Raw genomic sequence first — 27487 nt, forward strand, 5'->3', positions numbered from 1 at the left:
AGTAATTAGATCTCCATGAGCTCAAAATATCATGATCTTCATAGAAGTGTCTAGGCAAATACACATACATTGTGAGGTCCTGTACACAGAAAAAAATACAACCTGGATTTCATACATTAAAAGTCAGTGGCTTCATTTCAAGGATACACTCATACAATTGGATGAAGAAATAATTGCCCATAGAATCAAACTGGTACTTTAATTCTATAATACATTATTAGAATGTTATTGTATATTATTTAATATTTCTATTTATTTTTTTAAACATAGAGAGTAGGTGTATTTTTAATCTAGGTTTTGAGAGTATTACTTCTGGAAAGGTTTGTTTCCCTCATATAATGAAGTGAGTTTTTATCTGGTCTTAACAAGATAATATAGCACTTTGGGGCAAAGATGAAGCCAAGAAGTGCTGCACTAGAAGCCAAGATAGAGAAGACTTCCATAGCCACCATGACCTTTCCCTGGGTGCTGTGGTAGACAGGGAGGAAGGTGACCCAAACACAGAAGAACACCAGCATGCTGAAGGACAGAAATTTTGCCTCATTAAAAGTGTCAGGCAGATTTCTGGATAAGAAGGCCATGATGTAACTTCCAAGTGCCAAGAAGCAGAGATATCCCAGGACACAATGGAAAGCAATAGCTGAGCCCTTGTTGCATACAATGATGATGTGTCCATATTCTGCATGAACATCTTGGTCAAGGAAGGGTGGAGATGTTCCTAGCCAGATTCCACAGAGAAGAATTTGGATGAGAGAACAGATGGGAATGATGAAGTTTGGGGCCCTTGATACTATTAACCACCTCACCACTCTCCCTGGAAAAGTGACCCTGAAGGCAATAATCACAGTAATAGCTTTGGCCAAGACAGTGGCAAGAGCCACAGTGAATGCACCTCCAAATGTGGTCTGCTGCAGGATACATGTGATAGTGTTGGGACGACCAATGAAGAGCAAGGGACAGAGAAAACAGATAGCGAGTGTGATGAGCAAGGTGTAACTGAGGGACTTGTTATTTGCCTTCACAATGGGAGTATCTTTGTGCTTTACAAAGACTCCAAGAACCACAGCTGTGAGTGCAGAGAAGCACAGAGCTGTGCTGGTGAAAATCAACCCTAAGGGGTCTTCATGAGCTAGAAAACTGACAACTTTCTGGAGACATTGGTTCTTCTCTGTGTTGGCAAAATGATCTTCTGGACACTTCACACACTGATCCACATCTGGAAAGAAAGAAATGATTGTGAGTCTGTGATGATGTGATCCCTCTTCTCTTAATTGTTTTCCTATTACCTGCTCATTAGACTGTTACTTAAGTCACCTTGATATTTTCCTTGAGGCAAAGAAATAAGTACTCCAGTGAAATTTTTGTCATTCTATTTGGTGGAAAGCATATATTGTCACAGACAGAGAACTATTGAAATAGTTTTAGGTCTTCAAAAGACACATTTCTAATACTCTGTTCTTGAAAAAAATTGAAATCCATCTTGAACAAAAAAATAAATGCACATTGAGCTATGTGTCTTTTTTTATTTCAAAAATTATTTTTAGTATTTCTTGAAAACTGAAGTCATTGCCAGATTTCAATTTTATGTCATTGGTAAACTTAAAATTAACATATTTTCAATTTTATTTTTTAGTAGAATAAAATTTGTTTTTTAAAAAGCTTTTCAATATTTACATGTTTTGTTAAGCTGTCTTGACATGTTAATAAACTGCTTTTCAAAGTTTACTATGAGGCTAATCTCTGAGATTCTGTTATTTCTGTCATTCCCTCTTGGAGTTGTTTCTTTTCTGGTGGTTTTCTCCTTTGTATTGAATGTTTTAGGCAACATAACCACATCTCTTACTAAAGGCACATGATATACTATATAAAAAATTGTTTACATAGAAGTAACATTTCTCCTTTATGAGAGAATTGGCTTATTTTACAACATCCAGTCAGTAATATTTTCAATTTTGAATTGCTTAACATGCTTTTGATATGCATATTGTTATAACGTATAAATATGAAACTGAAAACCTGAAGAATAGTGTGTAGGTGAGTGGCACTTCTTATATAAATACAGATACAATTCTTATATAAATATAGATACAGTCCATTATATATCAAAGGTGGTAATTTATAGAAGAGAGTGCAAAGATTTAAGACTCTGATGCAGTGGAACACTGAAAGGAAACAGTGGTATCAAGACACAGCCATACATTTGCAGATAAATATAGTTGTGAAAGCATGTACATAACATTTGTGAACTTAGGTCACAAAAGACCCCACAGTGAAGATGACGTTGGCATAAAGTTCCACAATTATTTGAGGAAACACTGGAATTTCATATCTGCTAAAAGAGGAAGAGTCCGTATTCTTTAAGAATGTGAGTTCTGATGGTAATATCATGCTCCACTGCAAGTTGTACACCCAAGAGTGTTAGGGCAGCACAAGTAGAATTGATGTTTGTTTGTTGGTTTGTTTTGTGAGAGGATAAATTGTTATGGAGTTAGAAAGGTAGGAGTAGGTCTGGAAGCATTTCTAGGGTATAAATATGATCAAAATATATAGTACAAAATTCTATAAGAAATAAAATCTCTACTTAATAAATTTCAGATTTGATATAAGTTATAGATCAACTGTGTTGATAGATGTGGACATACTGATGTTAAAATTTTTTGTTTACTACAGAAGGCATCAAAAATGTGTTCATGACATACTTCTATAAATGGAGATTCTGTAGCCTATTCCAGGCCTTGGATCATGGTATGTCTCTACATTTCACACTATTCAGAAGTTTCTGAAGTTATTGCTTCACATACTGTTAAATGGAGCATGATAATAGGGTAGTAATCTACTCATTAAGGAAATTTGAAATTTTTAGCTATATTGGATAGCATATATGTATATAACATCAAACAAAAATTTCCAAAATCTTGATTTGTATAAATAGATGAGCTAGGAAGAATAATTATTAGATGCAATAAATCAAAGATTGATGTGAGTTCTAAATGTGATTGAAATATAGTTTGGAAAGCATCAAGTTTAATACTTTAAAATTATGTGTTAAATTGCATGTGAAATAAAACACATTATTTTATGCAGAAAAAAATTTGTTTCTTCAGTAAACAACTTATGCAGTGGATCACAATCCTAAACTATGTATAAATTTCAGTGCCTAGCACTTGTTGTTTGAAGAGGACTGTAATAAACTGTGATATTTTACTTGCTAAAAATGAGAAAAAATTATCTTTGACTTCTTGCCAGATATTTCCCTTTTTTATGATTACAATTCTTTTTTAATTTTTTAAAAAAATTATTCTGTCTTGTATCCTGATTTCATCCTTCTCCATCCCTTTGCATCTGCCATTTGCCCTAGAACTCTCCAATAAAACAAAATAAAAGAGAAAAAAGTAAAAAAAAAATGAAAAAAAGAATGGGAAAGTATTAAAAAACTCTTCCTTCAAGCTGCAGTGCAACCCAACAATTCACACCATGTATCCCTTTGTCTATACATCTCTACTTGCTAGTGTTCAGTGCAGAGTCATTGGTCTGGTTTGAGGTCCCTGGTCTCCACTACATGATCAAGGATTTTTACTTGCTTAAATATTGTAGACTGGAAGTAGGAAAGTTCTCTATAAGCCCAAATTTACCTGTCTCATTGGAAATCTCATTGTCTGAACAAGGAGTGCAATCATAGCAGCAGACCGCCTTGCCATTCAGGGCAGCTTTTCTGAATCCAGGCCCACAGCTCTCACTACACACAGAATGAGGAATCTGGGAAGAACAAAGGAAAGGTTTTGAAAGGCTTAGGATTTTGAAGCAAACTGGGAAATACAGAGGTTTTGAATATTATACAATGAATTTACTTACAATTATGTCTATAAATGAATGTAGTTTTGAAAGAATGAGTGGAACACGAATCTTAAATTGTTTTATTTATAAAAAAAACATGGAGCCAGATATTGGGGTGAATGCTGAAAGGTCAGAGAAACAGAACAAGTCACAGCCAACCTCACCTCGCCAACTCCTCAGCTGATTTTGTTTCCTCAGACTGCAAGCCTCTGAGTCCTTACCTGAATGGATCTTAGCTGAACTGTACAGAAGCCTCTAGTTCCTGCTCCTCATACCTTATATACCTTTCTGCTTCCTGGGATTAAAGGCATGTATACCTTTCTCTGCCCAGACATCACTTCCTTCCTAGTGCTGGGGTTAAAGGCATGTGTGCTTCTCAAATACTTGGTAGCAAAGCATGAAAGCTCAATTGCTGGGATTAAATGTATGTGCCACCACACCTGGTTCTGTTGCCAGTGTGGCCTTGAAGTCACAGAGATCCAAACCGATCTCTGCCTCCTAAATGATAGGATTAAAGGAGTGTGTGCTACCACTGTCTGGCCTCTATGTCTAATCTAGTGGCTGTTCTGTTCTCTGACCCCCAGGTAAGTTTATTAGGGTACACAGTATATCAACCACAACTGAGCTCATCAAAAATGCCCATGTGTTTACAGATTGATCAGGAGATTATCACAGTGTTGGAGGTTATGGAAACTTAATGAGGTAGAGACAAGTATAAGGAAGTTGGGTCATTGGGTACATGACATAGAAAAGAAAGAGATCCTTCTAAACTGACCCTCTCTCTGGACTTATTGATTATTAGGTTTATCAGCTATTACTTTCACTACAATTGTGTGCTTTAGTTATTAAATTGATGGGAATTTGAAATATTCTTCAAACCTTTGCACATTTTTGTGAGGAGTTTTATAGATAAATTTGCCTATGGTGAAAGAGCCACCAGGAAGTAAATATTACCACGTCATTGGCTGTTGTCTCAAATGAATAAAATATAGAAAGATGTGAGTAGCAGCATTCATTACTACCTAAGTACTGGCTATAAATGTGATGTTGTCATTCACCTAATGCTTCTACAATCTTGCATTTCCAAAGGTAATGAACTGTGCCTTCAAACTGTCATCCAAGAGAAGTGTTTCCTTTTGTTATTTTAATTACTTGCTCTTTGCAGCAGCCAGACAAGTAAATGACACACACACATGCAAACCATGATGTTCTCTCTTTCCAGGGGCCTAAATGGAAAAGGATAACTGTTTGAAGGTGAAACTTCTAAGCACAGAATCAAAATTAACCTGTCAGTGTCTAGAGGCAGTGAATGAAATATGACAGAGACCCTATGTGGTGGTTTGGAAGGAAAAATATACATCAGAATCATAGGTATTTATAAATTTATTTTGTGATTGGTGTCATTATTTGAGCAGGCATTGAAACTGTATTAGATACAGATTTGCTGGAGGAATTATGCCATTGGAGTAGACTATAAAACATTAATAAACTTTACCTCAATTCTACTTTTCATTTCCTACTACCTGTGTATGGACAGAGGTAGTATTTATTTTAATCTTAGGTACTTACTCCTCTCTCCATGGCTGCTACTTGTCATACCTCATGTCTATAATGCACTCTCATATCACCAGAACCATAACTGAAAATAAACTCTACCAAGTCATGTTTGGTCATGGTGTTTGATCACAGCAACAAACTGCAACTACTATACTCTTCCAGAATGTAAATCACTAAACATATACTTTCTCCAAGACATTGTTCCTTCTTTACAGATGTCCCATGTTTTTTGTCTAGTTGACATAAACTAACTCATACACAAACATTAACAAAAATAATTAAGAGAAATACTTCCATTCATCAGAATTAAGGCATGAGAAAACAACCTATTGGTAATATCTTTTTGTTATTTCCTACAGGTAATTTCATAGTGAGAGGCCTTGAGTGAGAAACAAAAGATCATGACAACAAACATATTCTTGTTTTCACAGTAAATAGAAAGCATTGAACTAATAGATAGCCCACCTCTGAAAATGCTTCTGGCCATTTTATCATTTTCTCATGTAAAGACAGCCATTGATGTTGGGGAGCATTTGGGGAAAAGGTTCCTACTTTCACCTTTAGTCCAAGACCCTTTGGAAAATTCCAAAAGTTGAGAATGTCATACCCTGCATCTAACTTCTGTTTCCAATCTAAACCCATGTTGTGTTCCACATTAATCTTCCTCAGTAAGTGGTGAAGCTGAAAGGGATGAACTGTGTTAAAGTGCATAGAAGACATAGAACAAAACTATTATAGTATTTCTCTCATTATTTTAATATCTGATGTAAAACATAACATTAATATATTTATCAATGAGTCAATGGTAGCCTCGGTGAGTGGGATTCCATTCTGCCTTTGAATGGGCAGACACTTTCAAGAGAAAACTTGGACCAAGCTGAAGTAAGGAACCAGTGACTGTTGAATAAGACCAACTTCAACTTGAAAAACTAGCCAAACACGTATACTTTCAGAGTATATTCAGAATTTCAGTGTGTAAAGTGAGAATACTGATGACTAAAGAGTGTTTAAAAGCCTCATTTAGGTGTTAATATAACGTTATAATGAGGTGTGTTATTATTTCTCTTAAGAATCCACTTCCATAATTACATTTTGAAGAAACATTTAGAAGAATTCTGAATTTTTCTTCCCAGGAGAATATTGTGAGATTATTTGTGATAGAAAGTAGATACTGACTAATCAGAATTCCTCCTTTGCACTTGCACCCCATTCCTCAGCAATGGATCTGCATTAATCTCTGAGAATTTGAAAATATATATATTCTTCTATGCTTTTTAACACTATTATTATTTATCACATTATTGACAGCTACAATAGCTAAATTGGTTCCTTATAGAATGCTCAAACTGTAACATTGCTGATGTTCCAGTATAATGAAAGGCATATTACCTGCCATGGGAAAAACTCAATTGCCTTCCCATTTTCATTTGGATGTAATTGTACTTGCTGAAGACTTATCTCATGAAGACTGTGGGCCACGGAATACACGGCATTGTATATATTGTAACTCTCTTCACTCATGGCCATGTTAAATATGTGCCTAGGCAAGAATTCCAATGAAGCGTTGGGTTGGCAGTTCTCTACAAGTTGACAATCAAGCTCAGAAAATGGGCATTCGAAGAACAAAAACCACAATTTAGGAAGGTAATTGTCTTCTGGGTATTTATATGGATTAACTGTTCTAATAAAATTGGTAAACTCAACCATCTCCTCATGGTGGTGTTCAAAAAAGAGACTCCCATGGAAAGAGTCTATCATGAAATAATCAGCATGGTTGGTAACATCCCACTGAGAGTTCATAACCCAGACTTTCCATGTCAAAAACTGTTGTCCTAGATTTCTCATTAAACCTTGTAGAGAACCAATGTCACCATAAATAATGATGACATTGGCCGGTGATTCCTGAATCATTCCCAGATTTTTCCAAAATTTGTTGGAAAATAACGTCCAGGTGCTGGGTATCATTTCTACAAAAGCTATGCATACTCTACTACTCTCCATCTTTTCTCTTAAATCTGATAGCATCTCTGTCCCCCTGTGGTCATCTGGGAGTAGTAGACCAACCCAGGTCCAGTGGAAATGAAGCATTAAAGAGACAATGGCAAGTGATAGAAATGTGTCTTTGGGGGCCATCTGGTAGACAGAGGAAAACTGACCTTTGTCACTCAACATAGGATCAAAAGGCCCAAAAGTAAGCTGAAGAGAAAATAGAATAGGGAACAAGGGAAAGAACATTGGCATCAAACATAATCTCAATCAAAAGCAACTAGTGGTCAGTTTGAAGTTATGTTCATTCTTATTTTAAAGACAAATCCCTGTGACTGAGTTTTTCAGAAAATTACTGCTACATCTTCTAGCTTTAACAACACATCTTGTCTAGTCCATTGTCTTCTTCCTTTCTGTTCTAAGCAATATAAACGTGGGTCTATCACCAAGTGTCTGAACACATACATTTTATAGATGCATAATACAAGTGTCCTTTTTCCTTCAAAGACAAGTGAAATGTCATGAATAGAGATCTAGCTTTTTTTTTCCACACTGTAACTCACCTGTGGGAATTTGTAGAGTTGCAGGAGTGTCCCTATGTGGGCAGATGTTTTCCATGATGTTCCTGTTATTACAGCAGCTGCCCTTTTCTCCTTTCCACAATTGTAATTAGAGAGGGGATTGCTCATTCCTGTGAGCCAAATTGCAGCATTCATAAGAATCTGTATTTCATTGTATGGGAGATTATAGAAATCAAACCCCAGTGATATGTTTGATAGAAGGTATGGGTTCCTGTTGATCTCCTCAACAGCAAAAACTAGAGCCAGAAGAAATTCATAGTTCCTAAAATTATACCTGCATAGATAATGTGAAAATACAGAAGAGGGTACAGACTACACACATCTATAGACTTAGTTCAATATGTTTTCTAGTTCAAATATTAGTGTTTCTCTAACACCCATACTTAATATATTTCTTGAAGTGACTGGATTTCTGATGAGCATAATATATTTTTAATATGAAATAAGATCTTGTAAATATGCCTCAATTTTGACAGTTGCAAGAGAGGTCTGTTTATATTTCTTTTATGTTAGATATACTACCAATTCTCTCTGAACATGAACAAAGATACTCACAATCTCCTCATTCATTGACCTTGGTCTTTTAGGTTCTCTAATTATAAGCTCATATGCTTTGATTAAGGCAACCAATTTCCTAAGAAAATATCCTAATCAATAGGTATGATGTTAGTGAAACCCTCTAGAGAAACAGTTATTTCTTTGAAAATATCATTTTTGTTTGATTTTATAATATTTATGTGTCATTTATATGCATATATGTCTCACTGTGAAAATACAGGAATTTTAAATGTTACATGTGCAAGACAAAGCACAATGTCAAGGATCAGTCACAGCTTTCCAAGTTCTTTCCACAGGCTCTCTTTAGAGTTCCCACTCAGTGTGCCTGATTGTCTCTATTAAATATTTCCAGGGCTTCTTGTGTGTGTTTCCACATTACAACACAGGATTTCTGGATTACATATGTACACTCATGTAGCTTCTCAGATTCTGAACTCAGATAATTTCATTTATGTCTGAAGCCTTTTGCTTTCTGATACAACCTTTATCTTAATGTCAAAGTTTCCAATTCAGAAAAAATTGCTTTAAGAAACTAAACAGACCAGTGACAGGCATTGAGAACTTCCATTTTAGTTGTTGGTTAGGGGAGTTCAAGAGACCCCATCCACAAAATAGAGGATACTACCACTGCCCTTAGTGGCTTTCAGAAAAAGAAGATAAGGCCCTGTTTCTAAAGTCACCACACTTTTCAGAATCAGAATGTGGATGAATCACTCTCTATTTGACATTTAACCTCCTCATAGAGGGGTAGCTCCCATAGTTACAGGAAGAGCCATGCAATCTTCCTATGGAGAAAAGCAAGCAGGAGTCCTATCCAGTTGTAAGGCAAATGAATCACTACAAAAGAAACATGATGAGACATTCTGATAGGTGGAATTATGTCACTTATGACCTGGGATAACCTTCAGTTGCCTAATTGGTCCTAAATCCTGTTGGATAGGAAGAAATCCATGCCTGGCAATGTGTATTTAGCCAGATATTTGTGACTGTTGAGGCCATTAAGTCTAAAGGAGAATCAGCTTCTGCTACTTTTGTAAAATAGTATAACCTGTAACTGCATTTCAAGTACTTATAATTAAATCCACATATGAGTATTATTCTCATCCTGTATTAAAGAAGCTACTCTATGCAGCCTACACAGACAATTACAGGATTCCACAACTGGGTACAAATGCAGAGATTAGCTAACCATGGGGTGTCTGCTTCATATTAATGCACTTACTACATAACCCCCATACCTAAGGTTCCACTAGTTTGGCTATTTGTCCCTGTGCATTTCCCAATAATGGTCTCAATATCTCTTGCTCATATTATCCCTCCCTCTCGTCGATTGGACTCCTGGAGCTCCACCTGGGGCTAGGCCGTAGATCTCTGCATTTGCTTCCATCAGTCACTGCATGAGAGTTCTATCATGACAGTTAGGGTGTTTGGCCATCCGATCACCAGAGTAGGTCAGCTCAGGCACTCTCTTGACCATTACCAGTAGTCTATAGTGAAGGTATCTTTGTGGATTTCTGGGGACCTCTCTAGCACTCAAAGAAAATTTTAGAAGAGGCAATAGAACATTGTTAGGAGCCAGAGGACCAGGACATCTGCTTTAATATAGTCTGTTTAAAAATAAAAAAGAGGACATGAAGTGGGTTGTGGGGTGAGTGAGGAAAATTTTGAATAGTTGGAGAGATTTGGAGATTAGTATTATTGTGATATGTTATTTGAAACTCACTAACAACTCACTAAAATATTATTTACAATGTTGTATTTTACAAATTATTCCTTGGTTTGATAACAAAATATATTATACTAAGAGATATTTGCAGTTTCATAGAGAAACAATATTATCTTCTTTACGCTGGACACAGACACCAAGAAGGAGATTAATTCTCCTTTAAATGCATGTAAAAAGGATAGAGACTGGGCATGTTTAGGTGTATAGTTACCCAGGAGAGTCTTGGCCTTGTAATCATAACATTTATTTTCTCCTTTGACAGTTTGCATAACTGATCATATATAATATACTCAGTAGGCTGAAAATGGTAGCAGAATTTATAGACACATCAGTAGGAAAGGTTAGAAATCTCAAAATGTTTATATGGTTTTTGAAATGTTTTCCAGCATCATATAATTTCCAATGCAAATCAGAAGAGATATCATTATTTATTTATTTGATTTCAAAAAAATTCAAAAATAACATCATATAATTCTATATTTTATTATTCAAGTCAGAAAAAAATCAATCCACAAAAGTCTGAGTTGTTACTGGATGTAAATACAGTAATGGGTCGTACATATGTTCCTGTAACTTACAGTTTGAGATGAATGGTTAACAAAAAATCCCCACAGTGCTGACAATGACAGTGTCAGCATTCACCTCAGGGAGACCTGCCAAACATGCTTACATCAGGGAGGCTGCAATATTTCTGATGGGTTGCTTGTGTTTGTGATTTTGGTTGTAAAGGAAAATATCTCAGAAAATTGCTTCTTCTCTGTGAAATACTCCTAGAAAACTAGGAGCTAGAAGACAAGGTTTGAGAGGAGGAGTGGATGGGCAGTGGGGTAAATGGGAGTTGGGGGAGAAGGAATGGGAGGAGAGGAGAAAGGGGAAACTGTGGTCGGTATGTGAAATAAATGAAAAGATGTTAATGAAATAAAATAAAAATTAAAAAAAGACAATATCCAAAAACCAATTAAAAGGACAAGTTGGAGATGAACAAAGCTCAGTGGCTACAACAGGGTAGACATCAAAGATGTGTGGGTCAAGGAAATGAATTCGGGACAAATAGTCTTCCATAAAAAATTCAGAGGACATTCAAGAATCGCTTTCACCATTTGCACAGAAAAGCAGGAAATCCCACAGGGCAGCAATTCTTTGAAAGAGAAATGCCAATAGACCATGGACAGTTATGGAGGGAAGCACTCAGAATCCACATACTATTAGGGGTTACAACCGTTTTCACTGCTAATATACAGAAGGGAAGATGTGAACAAGGAAACCAGGATGGCTTTATCCATATGATAAATGTTCTAGAAAATTGGAAATGGCACAATTTTATAGTTTTTCCATTCCTAAAATGAATATAGTACACATTTGTTTAAGTGTGTATGTCCTTATGCTTATTTGTATTTCTGAAAAGAAAAAAAAACTTTAATAATTACCAGAAAACATAAGCAGATAAATTTTAGTCAAAGTGAGTCTTCCTGTGATTTTGAACATTAAATATAAATTACAAAATGTTTAAAACAAGTGTCATAATGTAACATTTTAGAATTATCTTCAAAGAAATGTTTTGACTTTTAGTACTTAGCAAAATTTATACATACATAATAAAAATACTAAAATACAATATTTCAAGTAATATTTTATTATACTTAGGATACATCCATTTCATTAAACTATGATGAAAGACAAAATATCACAGTAAATAAATAACTAAGTGAGAAGGAAGGCAGAAGACATTTTGGTTGCATTATATATTTATGTGGTCTATCCTATATGAAAACAGTGCATTTAGGAAGTATGTTCTATAACAAGGCTGACAATCTTGTGTAATAAAAATACTGTTTTACTATCATGAATTTGGTTTGGAATTAAAACACAATGCTATAATTACAGCTATGACTCCTTAAAATGTGATAATTGCATAACAATATATTTGTATATGTGAAAGTGAGGAAACACAATGGAGGAGAGAGAGAACATAAGACCTCTTTGCAAATGTGTGTGTATGGCCAAGTAGGCTGTGCATAGAGCTTCTCCACTTTCTCTGTTCTCTCAGACCAATCCTACAAGATCTTCCCTATTGCTGCAACACAACACCATCTGCAGCCTTCCCTCACCCCTGTCCACCCCTCTGGGGATTCCACTATCATTGCCTCCTCACCTCCTTCCCCCACATCATAGGTGTTTCCCATCCCTCGATCCTGTGGACAACTCCTGCCCAACTGCTGGGCATGCCTTCCAGAAGTCCAGGTAATTGCCTGTGGAAATTTTTCACAGCCAGGGAAGTATGTTTCCACCAAAACCCAGTTATTATGACAACATAGTTGAAGTATAAGAAAAAGAACTTAAAATCAACTATAGAAAGATGATAGAGGTCTTTAAAGAGGAAATGAGTCTCTCTCTCTCTCTCTCTCTCTCTCTCTCTCTCTCTCTCTCACTCTCTTTTGGTTTATTTGAGATAAGGTTTTTCTGTGTTATTTTGGTGCCTGTCCTGGATCTCACTCTGTGGACCAGGCTGGCCTTGAATTCACAGAGATCCACCTGGCTCTGCCTCCAGGATTAAAGGTGTGCAGGGATTAAAGGTGTGCTCACCACTACCAAGCTGAGTAAATCTATTTAGAAATTCAAGAAAAACACTAACAAACTATTGGAGAAATCCATAAATTCTTTAAAGAAAGCCAAGAAAAAGTAAACAGCTGAAGGAAGCACAAAATTGTTCCAGACCTGAAAATGGAAATAAAAGCAATAGAGAAAACCCACACCGAGGGAATGCTGCATATGAAAAATTATGGAATGAAAAGTGGAAATACAAAGATGTGCTTCGCCAATAGACTATAAGAGATAAAAGAGAGAACCCTAGTCATTGAAGATATAATACAAGAAATAGATACATCAGTCAAAGAAAAATGTTACATCTAAAAATTTCCTGACCTGAAACATCCAGGATATCTGGGACACTATAAAAAGGCCTAATCTAAGTAATATAAGAGTAAAGGAAGGAGAAGAATCCCAGCTGAAAGGCAAAGAAAATATATTTTTGCTAACCTAAGGAAAGTGAAGCTTACACAGGTAAGGAAGCTTAGAGAACACCAATTAGACTGGATCAGAAAAAAAACTTGCCTTTGACATAACAATTAAAATACAATACCTACAGAATAAAGAAAGATTATTAAAATTTTGAAGGGAAAAAGATGAAGCAACAAAAGGGACGCCTATTAGAATTACAGCTGATGGGCTCTTCTCCCACCCAGAGAGTCTGGCTCTGGGGCCCAGACCCTGGGACACAGCCAGTGCCCAGGAACTTCCACCCAAATATGCCCTAGGTACTGGACAGCAGGGAAAAACTTGTGGGAAGAACTCCTCCACCAACCCCCCCATAGGACCCTGCAATCTACAAGTTCCATGCCCTGCCCTGATACCCATCTGTCTGTGACCCCAATAACTTTCTGAGACAAGGAAACCAAGCTTCCAGCTCTCATTGGACCAAGACTAATTTCCTGAGACAGGGAATCCACCAGCCTTCATTAGACCAAGAGAATCGTTCAGAGACATAGAATCTGCCAGCTCTCATTGGACCAAGAGAGGCTTCCTGAGACACAGAATCTGTCAGCTCTGACTGGACCAAGAGACCTGATAAGACCAAGAGTGGCTCCATGAGTCACAGAATCAGCCAGCTTGGATTACACCGAGCATCTCCCTGAGATACAGAATGTGTCAGCTCCAATTACACCAAGAGCTAATATTAGACCCAGAAGGGCCCCCTGAGACACAGACACAACAAGCACAGACTGGACCAAGAGCAACTCACTCAGATACAGGTACATCTTGAACCTATTAGAGGAGGTGATGGGCAGGCATCAATGCAAAAATACAAACAACAACATTAAAGAGCAATAGGGCATCACCAAAAGGTAGCCCTCCCCCAACAGCAAGATCTGAACATCACAGTGTAGAAGAAGCAGAAGAAAGTGACCTTAAAAATAGCTTCATGAAGATGCTAGAAGCTTTTCAAGAAAAAATGAAAAATTTCTTTAAAAATTTGAGGAGAAGACAATCAGAAAATTGGATAAAAACAATAAAGAAATTTTGGGAAAGACCAACAAAAAACTGGATGAAATCAATAACTCCCTTCCCTTCAAGAAATCCAAGAAAACTAAGAGAAAGCAACTAAAAAGGTGGAGGAAACAGTTCAAGACCTGAAAAGTGAAATAGAAACAATGAAGAAGACACAAATGGAGGGAATGCTGGAAATATAAAATCTGAATAAATGAACAGTAAACACAGATGCAAGCATAACCAACAGAATACAAGAGATGGAAGAGAGAATCTCTAGTGTAGAGGATACAATAGAGGAAATAGATTCAACAGTCAAAGAAAATACCCAAAACAAAAAAGTCATAACACAAAATTTCCAGGAAATCTGGGACACCATGAAAAGGACAAACCTAATAATAACAGGGATAGGAGAAGAAGAAGAAGAAGAAGGAGGAGGAGGAGGAGGAGGAGGAGGAGGAGGAGGAGAAGAAGAAGAAGAAGAAGAAGAATACCAACTCAAAGGCACAGAGAATATATTCAATAAGATAATATAAGAAAACTTTCCAACTTAAAGAAGGAAATACCCATGAAGACACAAGAAGCCTATAGAAAACCAAACAAACAAGACCCCCCAAAAATTCCCTTGCCAAATAAGAACTGAACAACTAAACATACAAAATAAAGAAAGAATATTAAGAATAGGAAAGGAAAAAGGCCAAGTGACTTATAAAGGCACACCCATCAGAATAACACCTGACTTCTCAATGGGGACTTTGAAAGCCAGAAAGACCCGGACAGATATAATGCAGACACTAAGAGACCACAGATGCCACCTAGACTAATATATATATATATAGCAAAACTTTCAATCATCATAGACAGAGTGAACAAGACATTCTAAGACAAAACCAGATTTAAACAATACCTATCCACAAATCCAGCCATACAGAAAGCACTAGAAGGAAAATTCCAACCTATGGAAGTCAGATACACCCATAAAAACACAGGCAATAGATAATCCCACAGCAGTAAATCCCAAAGAGGAGAAATACACACATACTACAACCAAAATATAACAGGAATGAACAATCACTGGTTATTAATATCCCTTAATATGAATGGACTTAATTCACCTATAAAAAGACACAGGCTAACAGAATGGATATGAAAAGAGGACCCATCTTTCTGCTGCATAAAAGAAACACACCTCCATTCATTTGGTTATTTGTCCCTGTGCTTTATCCAACCCTGGCTTCAACAATTCTCGTTCATATAAACCCTCTTCTTTGTCACTAATTAGACTCCCAGTGCTCCACCAGGGGCCCAGCCGTGGATGTCTGCATCCAGATTCCTCAGACCTTCCTTGGATGGGGTTTATGGCACAACTAACAGGGTGTCTGGCCATCCCATCACCGGAGTAGGTCAGTTCCTGCCGTCTCTCGACCATTGCCAGCATCTTTTGTGGGGGTATCTTTGTGGATCTCCGTGGGCCTCCCTAGCTCTCTGCTTCCTCCCCTTCTCATGTGGTCTTCATTTACCATGGTCTCCTATTCGTTGTTCTCCCTCTCTTTTCTTGATCCAGCTGGGATCTCCCACTCTATGAACCAAAGGTTGAGGGGCCCCCAACTGGATCAGGCCCCCTGAACGGGTGAGACAGTCATTTGGCTTGATCTGTTTGGGAGGCAGCCGTGTGTTGGTGCCAGGTCCTGGGCTTGTTGCATGAGTTGGCTGTTTGAATCCTGGGACCTATGCAGGGACACTTGGCTCGGTCTGGGAGGGGGGGACTGGACCTGGCTGGACTGAGACTACCAGGTCGATCCCGGTCCTCGGGGGAGACCTTGATCTGGAGGAGGTGGGAATGGGGGGTGGGGTGGGGGGAGGGGGAGGGGGGGCGAGAGTGGGAGAACAGGGGAATCTGTGGCTATTATGTTGAACTGAATGATGTTGTAAAATAAATTTACTTAAAAAAAAATCTATTCCAAAAAAAAAAAAAAAGAAACACACCTCAACTTCAAAGATAGACACTACTTCAGAGTAAAAGGCTGGGAAAGTCTTTACAATTAAATGGTCAAAAGAAGCAAGCTGGTGTAGCTGTCCTATTATCTAACAAAATAGACTTCAAACTAAAATCAGTCAAAAGAGATCAAGAAGGACATTACATACTCATCACAGGAAAGATCCACAAAGATGAGGTTTCAATTGTTAACATTTATGCCCCACATGCAAGGGCACCCACATATATGGTTATATTTTATTTGTACTGAAAAATGATTTTATTTGCATGTTAATAAATAAAGTTGCCTGGAGGGTCAGAGCTAATAGCAAGTCATAGCAGAAGCCGGGTTGTGGTGGTGCACACCTTTATTCCTGATCACATGACAGGCAGATCTCTGTGTGTTCAAGGATAGAGCCAGCATGGAGACACATGCCTTTAATCTCAATACCAACCATAGAAGACCTGGAGGTCTGTATAGACAAGCATTGATGAGGAGGTCATGTGGGTGGGTTTACAACCAATGAGAAGGCAGAACAGAAAGTCAATAAAAAGACAGATACATAGAAAGTCTCTTTCTGAGGGGAAGGATGGCAGCATCAGTGAAGGGTAAGAAAGGGTTTTTCATATTAGCTCATAGCTACTACTCTGACCTTTTGGGTTTTAACTCTGCATTTGGCTCTGTGTTTCATATTTAATAGGACTGTTACATCTACACACATATGTAAAAGAAACTTTATTAAAGCTTAAATCACACATAAACCCCACACATTAGAATTCAGAGACTTCAACACCCTACTCTCACCACTGGACAGAGCTGTCAGATTAAAATTTAACAGAGAAAAAAGGGACGTAACTGCTGGTATGACTCAAATGGACTTAATCGATATCTACAGAACATTCCACCCTTACAACAAAGACTATACCTTCTTCTCAGCAACCCATGGAACATTCTATAAAATTGACCACAGGCTCATTCACAAAGAAAATCTCAACAGATTAAAAAATTTAGAAAAACCTCCTGTATTCTATCAGACCACCATGGTTTAAAGTTAGATTTCAACAACAACAAAAATACAGAAAGCCTACAATCCCATGGAAACTAAATAATGCTCAACTGAATCATCACTGGGTCAAGGAAGAAATAAAGAAAGAAATTAAAGACTTCCTGTAGTTCAATGAAAATGAATGTACTACATACCCAAACTTATGAGCCACTACAAAAGCAGTGCTAAGAGGGAAATTCATAGCACTAAATGCCCACATAAAGAAGTTGGAGAAATCTCACACTATTGACTTAACTGCACACCTGAATGCTCTGGAACAAGAAGAAGCAAAGTCACCCAGGACGAATAGATGCCAGGAAATAATCAAATTGAGAGCAGAAATCATTAAAATACAATCAAAGAGAACAATACAAAGAATCAATGAAACAAAGAGTTGGTTCTTTGAGAAAATCAACGAGATAGACAAGCCCTTATCCAGACTAACCAAATGACACAAAGAGAGCATCAAAATTAATAAAATCAGAAATGAAAAGGGAGACACAACAACTGACAATGAGAAAACCCAGAGAATCATCAGGTCATACTTCAAAACCTGTACTCCACAAAATTGAAAAATCTGTAAGAAATGGACAATTTTATGGATAGGTACCACATACCAAAGTTAAATCAAGACCAGATATATTATTTAAATAGACCAATAATACCTAAGAAAATAGAAACAGTCATTAAGAGTCTCCCAACCAAAATAAATAAATAAATAAATAAAAGCCCACGACCAGATGTATTCAGTGCAGAATTCCATCAGATTTCCAAAGAAGAGTTAATACCAATACTCTTCAAATTTTCCCACAAAATAGAAACAGAAGGAATGTTACCAAACTCTTTCTATGAGGCTACAGTTACTCTGATCCTCAAGCCAAGCAAATATGCAACAAAGAAAGAGAATTACAGACCAATCTCCCTCATGAACACTGATGCAAAGATACTCAATAAAATATTGGCAAACAGACTCCAAGCACACATCAAAAAAAATTATCCACCATGATCAAGTAGGCTTCATCCCAGAGATGCAAATTTGGTTCAACATACAAAAGTCTGTCAATGTAATACACCATATAAACAAACTGAAAGAAAAATCCACATAATTCTTTCATTAGATGCTGAAAAGGCCTTTGACAAAATCTAACACCCCTTCATGATAAAGGTCTTGGACAGATCAGGAATACAGGGAACATACCTAAGCATAATAAAGGCAATTTACAGCAAGCAAACAGCCAACACCAAATTAAATGGAGAGAAACTCAAAGTGATTCCCCTAAAATCAGGAACAAGACAAGGCTGTCCACTCTCCCTATATTTATTCAATATAGTGTTTGAATTTCTAGCTAGAGCAGTAAGACAACAAAAGGAGATTAAGGGAATACAAATTGGAAAGGAAGAAGTCAAACCTTCACTATTTGCAGATGATATCATAGTATACATAAATGACCCCCAAAATTCTACCAAGGAACCTCTACAGCTGAAAAATACCTTCAGTAAGGTGGCAGGACACAAGATTAACTAAAAAAAAATCAGTATTCCTTTCTATATACAAATGATAAAGGGGCTGAGAAAGAATTAAGAGAAACATCACCCTTTACAATAGCCGCAAATAATATAAAATACCTTGGGGTAATTCTAACTAAGCAAGTGAAGGACTTGTATGACAAGAACTTTAAGTCCCTGAAGAAAGAAATTGAAGAAGATACCAGAAAATAGAAAGATCTCCCATGCTCATGGATAGGTAGGATTAACATAGTAAAAATGGCAATCTTATCAAAACAATATTCAGATTCAATGCACTCCCCATCCAAATCTCAACACAATTCTTCACAGACCTGGAAAGAACAATAGTCAACTGCATATGGAAAAACAAAAAAACCCAGGATGGCACAAAGAATCCTGTACAATAAAACAACCTCTGGAGGCATCACAATCCTTGACCTCAAGCTCTACTATAGAGCTCTAGTAATAAAAACAGCTTGGTATTGGCATAAAAACCGACACATGGACCAATGGAATTTAATTGAAGACCCTGACATTAATCCACACACCTATGAACATATAATTTTTGACAAAGAAGCCAAAAATGTACAATAGAAAAAAGAAAGCATCTTCAACAAATGTTGCTGGCATAACTGGATGTCAAAATGTAGAAGATTGAAAATAGATTCATATTTGTCACCATGAACAAAACTTAAGTCCAAGTGGATCAAAGACCTCAACATAAATCCAGTTACACTGAACCTGATAGAAAAGAAAGTAAGAAGTAGTCTGGAAGAAATTGGCACAGAAGACCACTTCCTAAGTATAACACCAGTAGAACAGACACTGAGAGAAACAGGACAGAGGAAACAGAAGCTAAAGCAGTTTAGCTGAGACCCTTTTGGGTGAGGACTCAGAGACTTTCAGTCTGAGGAAAAAGGATCCTCTGAGGAGTTAGAGAGCTGAGGTTGGCTGTATCTTGCTCTGATTCTCTGATCTTTCAGCTTTCATCCCAATATCTGGCTTTGTGTATTTTACTAAAAGAACATCTAAGAGTCAAACAACAAAATATGGAGATTTCTCATACTAACAATCCAATAGCATACCTGAAAGCTCTAGGACAAAAAGAAGTGATCACATTCAAGAGGAGTACATGGCAAGTAATAATCAAACTTCAGGCTGCAATCAATAAAATAGAAAGAAAGAGAATAATACAAAAATCATGTATAAACAGTTGGTTCTTTGAGAAAATCAGCAAGGTAGACAAACCCTTACACAAATTAAAAAACAGACAAAAATATCCAAATTACAAAATCAAAATTAAAAAGTGGGATGTTACAACTGACACTGAGAAAATTCAAACAACCATGAAGACACACTTTTAAAGCATGTACTCTACAAAAATAGAAAATCTGAAAAAAAGGGACAATTTTATTGACAGATGCCTTAGGTGCTATTTATCAAAGTTAAATAAAGATCAGATCAACAATTTAAACAGACATATAACACTTAAGGAAATAGAAACTGTATTAAAATCTTCTCCCACAGCAGGGCAGTGATACTTCACACTTTTAATCCCAACACTCAGTAGACAGAGGCTGTCAGAGCTCTCGGTTTGAGGCCAGCCTGGTCTACAATGTGATTCCCAGAATATCCAGGAGTGTTTCACAGAGAAACCCTGTCTCAAAAAACAAAACAAAGCAAAAAGCCACCCCCTGAAAAATAAACAGATCAAGATGTTTTTGTTTTTGTTTTTGTTTTTTTTGTTTTTTTTTCGAGACAGGGTTTCTCTGTGTAGCTTTGCGCCTTTCCTGGAGCTCACTTGGTAGCCCAGGCTGGCCTCGAACTCACAGAGATCTGCCTGGCTCTGCCTCCTGAGTTCTGGGATTAAAGGTGTGCGCCACCACTGCCCGTCCATCCAGATACTTTTACCATGAGATTATACCAGCCTTACAAAGAAAAGCTAAGAGCAGCACTTCTCAAGTTATTCCACAAAACAGAAACAGAAAGTAAATTGCCAAATTTATTTTCTGAGGCAATAGTCACCCTGATACCAAATCCATAAAAAGATTCAACAAAGAAATATAATGCAGACCAATTTCTGTCATGAGCATTGATGCAAAGGAACAAGCTGAATCCAAGAACACATGAAAACTACCATCTGCCATGATCAAGTTGACATTATCCTAGAGATGCAGGGATCATTCAACATACAATATCATTCAATGTAATCCACCATATAAAGAAACAAAAGAAAAATGACCATCTCATTAGATGCCAAAAAAAACCTTTGCCCAAATCCAACACCCTTTCATAATGAAAGTCTTGGAAAGATCAGGGATACATTCTAAACATAAGAATGGCAATTTATGGCAAGTTGTAAACATCAAATTAAATAGAGAGAAACTCAAATGAATTCTACTAAAATGAGAAATGACAATTCTTACATCTTTTTCCACTTCTATTCAATATAGCAGTTGAAGTTTTATGGGGAGCATTGAGACAACTGAAGGAGATTGAGAAAATAGAAATTAGACAGTGAGAAGTCAATATATCATTATTTATAGATGATATGATAGTATACACAAGTAACCCTAAAAAATTCAACAGGAAACACCCACAGCTGATTAACATCTTCAGAAAAGTGGCTGAATATAAACTTAACAAAAAAAAATCTATATCCCACATAAAAAATTAACAAATGAACTGCTGTGGGATGGTCTGTATGTCAATTGCTATGATTGGTCAATAAATAAAACACTGATTGGCCAGTGGCCAGGCAAGTAGTAGGTGGGACAAGGAGAGAGGAGAATTCTGGGAAGCGGAAGACTGAAGAGAGACACTGCCAGCCGCTGCCATGACAAGAAGCATGTGAAGACACAGGTAAGGCACAAGCTATGTGGCAAGGTATAGATTTATGGAAATGGATTAATTTAAGCTATAAGAATAGTTAGCAAGAAGTCTGCCACGGCCATACAGTTTGTAAGCAATATAAGTCTCTGTGTTTACTTGGTTGGGTCTGAGCGGCTATGGGACTGGCAAGTGACAAAGATTTGTCCTGACTGTGGGCAAGGCAGGAAAACTCTAGCTACAAGAAATCAGGGAAGCAACATTGTTTACAATAGCCATGAGTAATGTAAATTTCAGAGTAAATTAAACCAAGTCAGTGAAAGAACTGTATGATGAAAACTTCAAGCCTTTGAAGACAGAAATTGAAGAAGATACTAGAAGATGAATAGCCTCCCATGCTCATGGACCAGTAGGACTAACTTAACTAAATTGGCCATCCTACCAAAAGCGATCTAATCCCCATCAAAATTCCAACAAAATTCTTTACAGTCCTTGATAGAACAACAATCAACTTCATATTGAAAAACAAAAATGCCCAGAATAGCTAAATCAAACCTGAACAATAAAAAACAATACTGGGGTATCACCATCCCTGATTTCAAATTGCACTGGAGAGGTGCACTAATAAAAAAACCTGAATGATATTGGTATAAACATAGAACTGTCCATCAATCAATATTAATTGAACATCTAGAAATAAATCCACACACCCATGTACTTCTGATTTTTGATAAGAAAGAAATGCACACTAGAATAAAGAAATCATCTTCAATAAATGGTGCAGGGCAAATTGGATATTTGAATGTAGAAGAATACAAATAGTTCCATATTTATTATTCTGAACAAAACTGAACTCCAAATTGACAAAAGACCTCAACATGAAACCAAATGCACTTAACCTAATAGAAGAGAAAGTGGGGAATAATCTTGAATGTATTGACACAGAAACAACTTTTTGAACAGAACACCGATAGTGAAGATACTATGACCAATACTTAAGAAAAGGGACCTCATGAATCTTACAAGCTTCTGTAAGACAAAGGACAAGATCAATATAACAAAACATCAGATTAAAGAATGGGGAAAGATTTTTTTTTTTTTTTACCAAACCTACATCCCATAAATCCAAAATATATAAAGAACACAAGAAACTAGGCATTAAAAACCCAAATAATTAAATGAAAGAATGGGCTACAGATCTAAACAGAATATTCTCAACAGAAGAATCTCAAAGTGTTGAGAAATACTTGAAATGTTCAACATCCCTAGCCATCAGGAACATGCAAATCAAAACAACTCTGTCATTCCATGTGTCAGAATGGCTAACATAAAAAACAGAAGTGACAGTTCTAGTTCATGCTGGAATGGATATAAATAAAGGGAACACTCCACCATTGCTGGTGGGTGTGCAAACTTATATAAACACTATGGAATTCAATATGGCACTTCCCCAGAAAATTGGGAATTGATCTACCTCAAGATTCAGCCATAATGTTCTTGTTTTTACTGCTTAGTCATAGTCCATTTAATATATCTGCCAGATTTTCTTTCCATTCTTTATTTGAGGAGCATCTAGGTTGTTTCCACGTTCTGGCTATTACAAATAATGCTGCCATGAACATAGTTGAGCATGTATCCTTTTGATATGATTAAATATTCCTTGGGTATATTCCCAAGGGTGGTATAGCTGGATCTTGAGGTAGATTGACTCTCAATTTTCTGAGAAACTGGGAGGGGAAAGAAGAGGGTGACCTGCGGTTGGTATGAAAAATGAATAGAAAATATCTTAATAATAAAAAGAAAAAAACAGCTACAACATTATTGAGCATATATACAATGGACTCCCCATTCTACCACAAGGACACTTGCTCAACTCTGTTAATTTTGTCTCTATTTATATTAGCCAGAATCTGGAAAGAATGAGATGTCCCTCAACCAAAGAATGAATGAAGAAAATGTGGTACATTTACACAGTGGGCTATTACTCAGCTGTATAAAAAATGACATCATGAAATTTGCAGACAAATGTACAGAACTCATCCTGAGTTAGGTAGCCCAGATGCAGAAAGATAAATATGGTATGTATTCACTTATAAGTGGTTATTGATTGTTGAATAATAATAATCAAGCAGACCCATAGGTGTTAGGTAAAAAGGAGCTTTTTAGAGGAGGAATGCATGATTCTCCCTGGAAAGGGGAAATAGAATGAATTTTGAGAATGGATTGGAGGCAGGTGGGTATAGAAACAGGAGGGATCAGGTGGGGGTGAGAATGGAGAGAGTAAGATCAGGGAAAGACAGCTAGAATTAGGGGTCATTTGGGGGACTCTTTGGAAACTTAGTGCTGTGGAAACTTCTGCAGGAGGATCCTAGTAAAGACTTCTAGTAATAAAGGATGTAGAATATGAACTGGCCATCTTCTGTAGCCAGGCAAAGCTTGCAGTGTTGGGCCATTGTCCATTTGACGGAGCTGTTGGCCAAAGTGGTCCTTTAGTGATTCCCAAACAACCCAGGCTAATACTAGGAGAGAGGTTCACTCTCCCAAAACTGACAGCAGGGCCTAATTGTGTAGGACAGCATCCACAGAGCTCACCCATCATAGAACAGTCAAGCTCTTGCCTGCACAGAGCTTTCACCTCTCTGTTCTAGTCTCTTTGGTGAGGGAAGACACTCTGCAATCTACCTGAAAAGAAACATAAACACCAACCCAGCGACAAAATATGTGACCTACAATATCCTGACTGTAAAATGTGGTTGGGTAATGGTGGAGCAGAACTGGCACATCTTGTGTGAATAAACAGCCACTGCTTGGTACAACTTGAGGCCCTTGATTCAATAGAGAGCTCATGACCAATGCTGCCTGGATGGCCAAGAACCCGAGAATGGATAGCCCAGAGCCTAGGATAGAACCAATCAGGACTGGAAAAAAAATCAATGAAATTATTTTGATATACTCATAGATTCATTCCTTGTCTAGTTGTCATGAGTGGGGCTTCATCTGATAGCAGGTAGCAGTGGGTGCAGAGTCCCACAGCAAGACACTATTATGTGAAGAGGCTAAACGAGAGGTATCCATCAAACGCCTCTTCTCAGAGCTCAGGGAATCCCATTGAGAATGAGGGAGGAATATTGTCAGAGTCAGAGAGCATGGGGGACACTAGGATAACATGGCCACTAAATTTATTAAGTAGGGCTCATAAGAGGTGACTGAAGCTGCAAGCATGGGGCCTGCATGGGTTGGCACCAGGTCCTCTGCCTATATTTTATGGCTGTCAGTGTGGTGTTTTTCTGCGATTTAACAATGGGAGAAAGTGTGCCTCTGACTCTTTTTTCCTGCACTTGGGACTCTTTTATTCTTTTTGGGTTTCCTGGTCCACCCTTGTTAGGAAAGCATTTTCTTTGTTTTTTCTTTCTTTTTTTTGGGGGGGGGTCATGATTGGTTGTTGTCTCTTGGAGTCCTTCTCCTTTCTGAAGGCAAAATGAGGTGGAGTGGATTGGGGAGAGGAGAGGTGGGCAGTAGATAATAGGAATGGAGGGAGGGGAAAATGTGGTTGGGATGTATTGTCTGTGAGAAGAATCTATTTTCAATTTTTAAAAAGTTGGTTAAAAGCAGCAGTAAATTCTCCCCGACACCTAAGCCTTGTGAGTAATGTGGTTGTTTACTGAAGATTAGAAGTCATTTTATCATTTGAAATTAAGGAGCTCTTGGGCTGCTGAGACCTCACTCAGGTCTTAGAATGGTAAATTTATTAAGTCAATGGGTAAGTTCAGGGGATGGAGAGTTAGATGTACCAAGAGCAATTGTAGGTTGCAGCGGACATGATGAAGAACCAAGCATGGGGTACTGGTTTAGCATCTAGTGTATTGATAGATTAAACAAAAAACAGGTTAAAAAATACCCACATACATGAAATACATGGCTACCCTGAAGAAAGAATCTATATGAAAATATTCACAGATTCATAGAAATGCTAATTTTCTTCTATCTTATGTTGGGTGTATAAAGATAAGTGTTTTCTGGTGGGCTGCATCCGAATGTCTCCTTATTTGACCTTTTTAATGAATTATGGATTTTTAAATTACTGAATATTATGTCTAGAAAGCCAAGAAATGTTGAATAAAATTATCATGATACTTTAAAATAAGAAAGACAACATATATGTACTCCCCCACTCTGAAGTAAAGGATGTATCAGAAGCATGAAAGAAGGCTTTTAGATTTTAGGGACTTCATGTGCTCTACCCTGTATGAAAAAAATAGGGAAAAACAAGAGATGCTTATGGTAACCTTTTATAATCATAATAATACTCCCCTGTCACAAATTTAGTTTGATTTTATTTTAACTTAATAAGAAACAGCCCTAATTCCTTGCTTATCCCAATCTGTCATGCTATTGTATTTTATGGATTCAAAGCAATTACCCCCTGTAAGTGTTTATCTTTTTCAAATATTCATTGCTCACTTACTTTTGGTCAGCTTCATACCCCTTTGTTCCTGAGATTCAAGCTCTAGGACAAAGTATTCTGGTCAGATTTTTCTCTATGAAGGGAAAAACATCTGCTTGATAAAAAAATAGACATGCAAAATATTTATTTAAGAAATGCTCAGCTATTAAACTGAAGACTTAGAATGAAAAAAAATAAGAAACAGCCCTATGTGACCAACATCTGAGTCAGTGTTTCCTACAAACAAATACATGAGAATGAGATTAAATCTTGTTAGAAATGCATGAATCAAATAGGTAAATCATAAACATACGTAATATTAAAAGATTAGAAGACAAAGGACATAATACTACACTCATACACTGGCAGAGATCTTTTGACAGCAAAGAAATTGCCCAACTTCTAAATCTGATATCCCTGATCTTGAATCAGTGCATCCAACACAGGCAGGTCTTGACACTCTAGCATCACCTCTGGCACTCAAGAGACAGTTTTCAGTGGCATCAACTTTTCTCACAGTAACACATCTAGCCTTCTAGAATTCCCTTAAGTACTGGATCAACCTTTGGGAAAACCATCCTTTCTTTGAAGACATAACATGGATAACATACAAAATCTTGTGGCAATAAAAACATGGCAAATCAGATTACAAGATTAAAAATATAAATTTTGGAAACAAAAATGAATAAATATTTCTCACGTCCACTTTTTATCTTATGAAGAGAAAAAGAAATGAACAGGAACATAAAATAAAATGGATTTGAGAATAGAAGCCAGGTTATCATGATGAAAGCTATATGGAAAATGGAAGTTTAAATTCATACATCATCTTGGTCATAAGAAATATGAACTAAAAAAAAGAACATATGAATAATGGCACTCACTGTAGGTGGAAGTCTTTGAAATAGTTTAGTAGAGATGGATGAGGAATTTTGTTGATTGTATAGACAATATGAATAGGGAAAAATACACCAATCACGACGTCTCCTTCATGGTGAAAATCTTCTTTGATTTTGACATAGCATTCATAGTTGCTATAGGCACATACAAGAGTTGCCACTCTTGCTAGCAGGAGAAGCCCAAGGATAAAAGTCCATGAGGACATTCTACTAACAAGTGTGTCTGCCAAGCTGTAAGTAAGCTAGATGCAGATAGTAAGGAATCCAGGAGGTATATAATCAGCTCATATATTTGTGAGTATGTGTACTTCTAACCTTGTTGATGAGTAAGGCTGTCACACTAATCAATACAAACTTTTTCTGTTGCCTCCTTGCCCACTGCCACTGAGAATTCTGGAATGTTTTCTTTTTCCCTTAGGCTCTGCATCTGGGGCCCTGTATTCAGGTGAAAAACAACCTGGAAAATATGTTTGTGGATCTTCTTCTCTAGCCACAGGTAACA

General features: G+C 37.0%; 1 pseudogene; it reads right to left on the minus strand.

Annotated features, from left to right (window-relative positions):
* Nucleotides 1-290: 290 nt before the first annotated feature.
* LOC114686866 lies at nucleotides 291-27191 on the minus strand (annotated as a pseudogene).
* Nucleotides 27192-27487: the final 296 nt, after the last annotated feature.

Source organism: Peromyscus leucopus, chromosome 1 (assembly GCF_004664715.2).
Source record: "Peromyscus leucopus breed LL Stock chromosome 1, UCI_PerLeu_2.1, whole genome shotgun sequence".
Classification (NCBI taxonomy): Eukaryota; Metazoa; Chordata; class Mammalia; order Rodentia; family Cricetidae; genus Peromyscus; species Peromyscus leucopus.